Source organism: Girardinichthys multiradiatus, chromosome 23 (genome assembly GCF_021462225.1).
Source record: "Girardinichthys multiradiatus isolate DD_20200921_A chromosome 23, DD_fGirMul_XY1, whole genome shotgun sequence".
Classification (NCBI taxonomy): Eukaryota; Metazoa; Chordata; class Actinopteri; order Cyprinodontiformes; family Goodeidae; genus Girardinichthys; species Girardinichthys multiradiatus.
The window spans coordinates 43,584,927-43,593,891 of NC_061815.1; the positions used below are offsets into that span (position 1 = coordinate 43,584,927).

The window sequence follows — 8,965 nt, forward strand, 5'->3', positions numbered from 1 at the left end:
GATTTCCGAATGACATGCAGAATTTGCTTTCATCCAAAAAAAGTACTTTGGACCACTGAGCAACAGTCCAGTGCTGCTTCTCTGAAGCCCAGGTCAGGCGCTTCTGCCGCTGTTTCTGGTTCAAAAGTGGCTTGACCTGGGGAATGCGGCACCTGTAGCCCATTTCCTGCACACGGTGGCTCTGGATGTTTCTACTCCAGACTCAGTCCACTGCTTCCGCAGGTCCCCCAAGGTCTGGAATTGGCCCTTCTCCACAATCTTCCTCAGGGTCCGGTCACCTCTTCTCATTGTGCAGCGTTTTCTGCCACACTTTTTCCTTCCCACAGACTTCCCACTGAGGTGCCTTGATACAGCACTCTGGGAACAGCCTATTCGTTCAGAAATTTCTTTCTGTGTCTTACCCTCTTGCTTGAGGGTGTCAATAGTGGCCTTCTGGACAGCAGTCAGGTCGGCAGTCTTACCCATGATTGGGGTTTTGAGTGATGAACCAGGCTGGGAGTTTTAAAGGCCTCAGGAATCTTTTGCAGGTGTTTAGAGTTAACTTGTTGATTCAGATGATTAGGTTCATAGCTCGTTTAGAGACCCTTTTAATGATATGCTAATTTTGTGAGATAGGAATTTTGGGTTTTCATGAGCTGTATGCCAAAATCATCCGTATTAAGACAATAAAAGACCTGAAATATTTCAGTTAGTGTGCAATGAATCTAAAATATATGAATGTTAAATTTTAATCATGACATTATGGAAAATAATGAACTTTATCACAATATGCTAATATTTTGAGAAGGACCTGTAATTGTGGAACAATGGCAGATTTGGCACAGCTGGGGAACATTGATGATGGAAGAATTCAGAAGGAGTTATGTTCATAGATTGTTCTGACCGGCTGGCACATGATGAGTGGCTTATTAGTCACTTTAGGTTGCTCAGGGCAATCATCTTTGAGCCCTGCATATAACTAAGGGGTTACAGAGGGCCACTAGGAGGAACCATGCATTGCCGGTTCCAGCTCAAGTTGTCACTACACAGGGATTCCTTGCAATCTGAGCTTTTCAGGGGGAGCTGGCTGACAGATAGGGTATTTCGCAATAACCTGTGTGCCATGCCATGCCAGCTATACGTGACAACCTCATCGTGCATTGCCCAAATATGTAAAACTCCCCTACACTGTTGCTGAATAGCCATAAATGTTGCTGCAATTTGCAGCGAGGAGCCCATTTCCAAATGTGATCGGGGCTACCGACTGCACTCATATTGCGTTATGGTCACGATCTGTAAATGAAAATGCTTTTGCACCTGCAATTGCAGCAATTGCCACCTTCTGCCACTACATTTCCTTTGTTTTGTTAGTGAGTCCAGAGGAATGACTGCCAAATAATATTTGATATCTGGCCTCCACCTCCGATATTAAAACCTATATTTCACATTACATGAATCTCGTCTTCTTTCCCTTCCTGCCCACCGCTGTTGTCATGGTTATTTGAACACGTGGTGGGTGCCTTCTGGCTATTTATACTACTTTGCATATGTATTTATGGGCAGGGACAGGGTGGTTTAAGAGCCACGTGCAGCTGTGCCCAATTTACCGCCGACTGGGATGTATGAAGGCTACGTGTGTGGCGACATGTCTATGGTTTGGTACATGCATATTTTTTGCGCGCTGCAAGTTTCAGAATTTCTCCCTTCTGCAAACTTTTAATATGAAAGCTGCGCAGTCTTTCGTACATGAGGCCCCAGGTCTGTCAGGGGAAATGGGCCTAGATTCCAGTAAACTACTGCATAGGAATACAAAAAATGCTTGATTCAAGTCAGGCAGCTTAAAAAGAAAAATGTAAACTTCTGAATTTGATTTTTCTCTTTACTTAAAAAAACAAATACAGGTCCTTCTCAAAAAATTAGCATATTGTGATAAAGTTCATTATTTTCCATAATGTCATGATGAAAATTTAACATTCATATATTTTAGATTCATTGCACACTAACTGAAATATTTCAGGTCTTTTATTGTCTTAATACGGATGATTTTGGCATACAGCTCATGAAAACTCAAAATTCCTATCTCACAAAATTAGCATATCATTAAAAGGGTCTCTAAACGAGCTATGAACCTAATCATCTGAATCAACGAGTTAACTCTAAACACCTGTAAAAGATTCCTGAGGTCTTTAAAACTCCCAGCCTGGTTCATCACTCAAAACCCCAATCATGGGTAAGACTGCCGACCTGACTGCTGTCCAGAAGGCCACTATTGACACCCTCAAGCAAGAGGGTAAGACACAGAAAGAAATTTCTGAACGAATAGGCTGTTCCCAGAGTGCTGTATCAAGGCACCTCAGTGGGAAGTCTGTGGGAAGGAAAAAGTGTGGCAGAAAACGCTGCACAACGAGAAGAGGTGACCGAACCCTGAGGAAGATTGTGGAGAAGGGCCGATTCCAGACCTTGGGGGACCTGCGGAAGCAGTGGACTGAGTCTGGAGTAGAAACATCCAGAGCCACCGTGCACAGGCGTGTGCAGGAAATGGGCTACAGGTGCCGCATTCCCCAGACTTGGGCTACAGAAAAGCAGCACTGGACTGTTGCTCAGTGGTCCAAAGTACTTTTTTCGGATGAAAGCAAATTCTGCGTGTTATTCGGAAATCAAGGTGCCAGAGTCTGGAGGAAGACTGGGGAGAAGGAAATGCCAAAATGCCAGAAGTCCAGTGTCAAGTACCCACAGTCAGTGATGGTCTGGGTTGCCGTGTCAGCTGCTGGTGTTGGTCCACTGTGTTTTATCAAGGGCAGGGTCAATGCAGCTAGCTATCAGGAGATTTTGGATCACTTCATGCTTCCATCTGCTGAAAAGCTTTATGGAGATGAAGATTTCATTTTTCAGCACGACCTGGCACCTGCTCACAGTGCCAAAACCACTGGTAAATGGTTTACTGACCATGGTATCACTGTGCTCAATTGGCCTGCCAACTCTCCTGACCTGAACCCCATAGAGAATCTGTGGGATATTGTGAAGAGAACGTTGAGAGACTCAAGACCCAACACTCTGGATGAGCTAAAGGCCGCTATCGAAGCATCCTGGGCCTCCATAAGACCTCAGCAGTGCCACAGGTTGATTGCCTCCATGCCACGCCGCATTGAAGCAGTCATTTCTGCAAAAGGATTCCCGACCAAGTATTGAGTGCATAACTGTACATGATTATTTGAAGGTTGACAATGTTTGTATTAAAAACACTTTTCTTTTATTGGTTGGATGAAATATGCTAATTTTGTGAGATAAGAATTTGGGGTTTTCATGAGCTGTATGCCAAAATCATCCGTATTAAGACAATAAAAGACCTGAAATATTTCAGTTAGTGTGCAATGAATCTAAAATATATGAATGTTAAATTTTCATCATTACATTATAGAAAATAATGAACTTTATCACAATATGCTAATTTTTTGAGAAGGACCTGTATATATTTTCCCATCATTCTAGCATTTAGCAAATAGAAATTATTTAGGTAATCCAAACTGACCCAAACCAGTGTCTTTTAAAACATCTGAAACCAGAGGTAATATCTGGTATCAGTTTTAAATGCAAAGTGTGTGAAAATGCAAAAAAACTAACAAAAAAAAGAACTGTTGGCTATAATTTATTGTCTTTTCTGTCACTTGTTGCCATGTTTCGCATTTCCCATCTCAGCGTTGTGCAATATTTCACAAAAGAAAAAACCTCTCAGTTCCTTTATAAGTCAGAACAATCCTGTCTTGATAACATGGGAGTCAGAAAGTCACATGGAAATTCAGGCAGGTTTCCCTAAATTAAAGGAGTTTGTTGGTGTAGCTGGTGGTGTGACCAGACCTCCAGGTCATTTCCAGACAAAGACCCCTAAACTCATCCATGTATGTTGCAGTGATGTAACAGAAAGCTGCAGGGCTTTTCTCTGTAACAAAGACCAGTTGAGAGACTGATGCATTAATCAGGTTCATGCAAGCACACATTTCTGCTAAATTCCTCTGTAACATGAGGGAAAAATTGCATTTCATAATAACCAGATTCTGGTTTTTATTTCAAGAAACCCATCTCTGCTTTCATCTTCCACCTATAACATTAATCTGACATACAATTAGCTCCTCCATGTAAGTCCAAATGTGATTTATTCTTTTCAGTCTCTTTCTCAATTAAAAAACAAAAAACTTTGTTAAGAAACAAAAATATCAAGAGCAGGGCAGATTATGTAAACCTCCAACTGCAGCTTTATTTGCAAATGGGGGATCCTCTACAGTTGCTTAGTGCTCATTTAGGGAGGTGTCTGATTTCATTTCCTGTCCAAGAAAAAGACAAATGCATTTTCTGCCGCTTCAGTTTCTATTGAGTTTTCTCATTATAAAGCAGTGCTGAGTCCGTATCCTGCTTGGCTGTCATGCAGTTTTATCAGGCTGCCCAGAGGGACCATTAACATTGTTTTACCAGACAGAGAGGCATATTTTCTGGTATAATAGATTATTCTTAGGTCATTTGTGATCATTACACACTGATTAACACAGAGACATTATGTTATAATGTCAAAAATTATGATTGGGACATGATATCTCAGGGCGGGGAGGTTGTTGACTTGACAGGTGAAGATAATATGAGTGTTTTTACACAATGTAGATATCAGAGTTGACATTAATGCTGTTTCTTAAAGAGGAGATGAAAACTTAACTCATAATAAAGTATCATTCAAGTTTGAGCCTGTGGTGACGTTACTGTCCCAACTAGAGGTATCTCTGGGTTTTGTTCAGGGTAAGAACACTGCCTGTTTGGCTGTATTGGTCTGTGGTAATAAAGTTACTGCAGAGCAGAAACGATCATCTCTAAATGTATCAATCAATCTACATTCCATCCCTCAATCAGGTTATTTTCTGTGAATGATGACTATAAGAAAGAGACGGTGGGTTCATCACCACTGTAGGGTGTAGGTGACCTACTCAACAAGAGTCACTGCGCCTCCTCGCCGAAAGGAGCCCGTTGAGGTTGCTGGTGTGAGTATGCCTTCCAATGGGAGGCGTTTTGGATACAACCCATCGGTAGAAGACCTTAGGGCAGACCCAGGTTTCACTGGAGAGATTATACCTCCCAGCTGACTAGGGAACAAGATTTAGCTGGGGAATGGGGGCTCTGAGATCTCTACTGAAGCTGTTGCCGCCATAGTCTGGTCTTTGATGTTTTGAACAAGGTACCCAGGTGTTCTCACACTGTCATCTCTAGAGTAAACTTTAAGAAAACAAGAACGACAATGGCACATTTAGCTGGCATGTTCACATGGCCACGAAACCCCACCAATAAGAGGTCATTCTGAAGGTTTAATCTCATTTTAAATAAATCCCTTTGGCATAATGAGTCTTTTCAGATTGATAGACACAAACAGACCAACATGTGGTCACAGTCACTCCATGGTGATGGGACTCTTGTCAAAGTCAAATTTACAAAGCATGCAGCATGATGACGATCTAAACCCGGGGTGTCAAAATCCATGTCCTGCAACCCCAATCACATGACATGTTGCCAAGTGATTTCAACAAAGTCCTGCTAATGAGCTGATTATTGGATTCAGCTGTGTTGAAGTAGAGGCACAGCAAAACATTACAGAACACGGGTCTGGAGTTTGATAACTGATCTCAATGAAGGCCGTTTTTCCCACAAACATGGAGGAAATGCTAACATGTTAACAACAAGGTTTGTAAACATTGTTCATGTCAAAAACTCCTAGTTTTCCAGATTGAAACATCCAGGGTTAAACAGGATTTCATGATGAGTTTCTTGCAGATATTTCTACAGAGATTGGCATTAAATATGAAAATTGCAAAAAGCATGAATGTTAGAAGATGGATCCAAAGTTTAGACAATGAGGGAAATTGACTTTTTTTTTCATAATCTGGTTTCCAACATATTCCAGACCTGGAAAACTACTTAAATCAAATAGCACACTTTTCAATGTGATTAGAAAACCAGGAAGGACCACAGACTGACGTACAAGAACAAACTTTGGTGATTTGCACTAACCTTAAGAAAAATCAACTTCATAAATAACATGCAATATTGTCTCATATCTTTTAGATTTATGCATCTTGTTAATCCAAATACAACACAACTTTGACCCTCTTCTAAAAACCTTTAGACCTGTAAATAATATGAAGCTTGCTACACAGGCTCCAAAAGTCCAAGATCTTCCAATCTAAAGCCTGATTAGGTCCTTCTGACTCCATCACACATGCATGAAAGTGATTATTTATCTACATCTCCTCTCAGAAAACTGCACAGACTTGTTGGTTGCTCTCAGCATGTCTTCCTCCCCACAATGTCAGGCTGCTCTCAGCAGCCGGGAGAGGGGCGACATCCACCCTCAAGACAAGATACACAAATATGCAACAACTTTTTCATTTTAATTTAACGCAAAGCCACAAAGCAGCTCCTCCTCCACATGTTAGCATGAACTTTGGACCGTGGGGGGGGGGGAAGAGGTTAGCTTAATGGTGGAGCATGAGCTTTCAAGAACATTCCATCTCAATGGGAACCAAGAACTGATGTTTGGTTAGGAGAAACAACGGCATTTAAACATAACGAGACACACAGGAAGCTCCCCACAGACCGGGCTACCGGTGGACAGCCCGGTTAGCGTTACAGGCGTCTGAACGGCACACTTTTCCTCTCACAAACCCCCCCGCCACCACCTCATCCCCGGTGTGCAACTGCAGGGCCCGGCGCCGCCATACACCACCACACAGGCGTATAAAACAACACGTACAGCATGCTCCGGAGCGGACGGGGAGCGAACCGGTACCGTGAAACCGCAGACCGTGCCGCCGAGGACGGACACACGTAGTACAGGAGGACATGTGAAGGAACTAACCTGGTTGAGAGCCGCGCAGTCCGCTGGATGTTTGGGTTGAATCCGAGTTAAATCCACTATCAGTGTAACAAAGAGGCGAGAATCACCGAGTGGTTCCGGAACAGGCCGAAACTCTGTGGAGAGCAGAGGCGCATGCGCAGAGTGCAAGCAGAGGGGTAGGGTGAATGGGCTCAGGTCGGTTTTTAAAAGTTATCGGCTGAATGTGCGATTAATTATTAATTTTTTACCATCACTTTCTGAGGAAAAAACATTCACAGAGACTTTATATTTTCTGATTGGCCACGTTTGAATTTGTTGGCAAATACTGACCTGCACAGTGAACCACCCCCCACGCCCCCCCCCCCCCCCCCCCAACAAAACAAACTGAATAATTTTGTGTTTTTGTTTTGCAAAAGTGAATGGATTCACAAAACTAAGTATGAATTATACTGTGGGCTGACTGATGAGCACCACAGGGGACTGTACTCACCATTCCTTTTCACTCTGTACACCTCAGACTTCCAGTACAAGACAGTCTCCTGTCATCTGCAGAAATACTCGGATGATTCTGTAGTCGTGGGGTGGATCAGAGATGGACAAGAAGCTGAGTACAGGAAGGTGGTGGACCGCTTTGTGGCATGGTGTGGAAACAATCATCTCATTTTGAACGTGACTAAAACAAAGGAGATGATTGTAGATTTTAAGAGAAACAGGAATAAGTCAAAAACTATTTCTATCATGGGAGAAGAAGTGGAGGTGGTGGAGGAGTATAAATACCTCGGTGTTCACCTGGACAACAGACTAGAGTGGAGATGCAACTGTGAAGCCGTCTACAAGAAGGGACAGAGCAGACTGTACTTCTTGAGGAAGCTTAGGTCCTTTGGTGTTTGCAGCAAGATGCTGCATATCTTCCATAAGTCTGTTGTGGAGAGTGTGATCTCTTCTACCATCATCTGCTGGGGAAGCAGCATCAGAACCAGGGACTTAAAAAAGCTCAACAAGCTGATAAAGAAGGCTGGTTCTGTTCTGGGGACTCCTCTGGAACCTCTGAAGATCATTGTGGAAAGATGGATTCTTCATAAAATGAAGAACATTATGGAGAACTCTGAGCATCCTCTTCATGAGACTGTCCTACAACAACAGAGTGTCTTCAGTCAGAGGCTTCTTCAGATCTGCTGTAAGACGGAGCGCTACAGGAGATCCTTCCTGCCCACAGCCATCAGCATCTACAACGGCTCTTTGAGGAAACCTTCATAATGAGCTACAACATTTAATTTCCCTTTGGGATTAATAAAGTATTTTTTGAATTGAATTGAATGAGTATCTAATGCTTTGTTAGACTATGTTGACGTATTGACAACTTTATTATGTTTCATGCATTTTGAATGAATTCTTTTCTTTCTTTTACCTTTTTCACCATTTTCACCGATGTAGTGCTGTACAGTATTCAGATTTTCATGTGTTTCTCTCAAGCCAACTCCTAACCAAAAATAAAAGAAATAAAATAGGCAACACATAGAAACTGCACTACAATACAGTGATAAAACACTGTTACTATGATAAGAACATGGTTTCATATTAATAAACAAGGTAGACTAAAGAAACAGATTATTGCCAAGTGACGCCTAAGCATTCAGTTGCAGAGATGCAATATGCAACATGGTATACATCTTTAAAGTTAATCATTTGGCTGGTTACACACACAGACACACACAAATGCTAAATTAGCTATTTTTATTTTAAATGTCTTTACTACTTGATGACTTTATCAATATTGTATGATATCAAGTCAACTGGACCAACAATTTGAGGGTTTTTTTTTATTATATTGATTTAATTAAATGCATTTAATTTGATAAATTATGTGTCTTATTATTGTTATTATTTTTATTATTATTACTAAGATAATTTGCCTACTCTACAAATCACTAGATAAAAGCTGACACTATGTGCTGTGCAAAAAACAGTAACAAGAGGGCAGTAATGTAGAATTTGCCCTTTTTTCGCAATACAACAAAAATAAGTCAGTAAAAATATTTAAAGGTAGAAACGTCATTCCACAATGTTACATTGCACAATAGGTTTAAGAGAACATTTGAATTGTTGTACCTAATTTAC

General features: G+C 41.6%; 1 protein-coding gene across 2 annotated transcripts in view; it reads right to left on the reverse strand.

Annotated features, from left to right (window-relative positions):
- Nucleotides 1-7,196, reverse strand: part of LOC124860582 (polycomb group RING finger protein 3) — a 63,755-nt gene extending 56,559 nt beyond the window's left edge. Inside the window, exon 1 of one of the 2 annotated variants that reach the window (XM_047354009.1) lies at nucleotides 6,869-7,188. The gene's annotated coding sequence lies outside the window, so the exon portion shown is untranslated. Of the gene's footprint in view, nucleotides 1-6,868 lie in introns of both variants that reach the window. The other variant, XM_047354008.1, reaches the window with a different exon arrangement.
- Nucleotides 7,197-8,965: the final 1,769 nt, after the last annotated feature.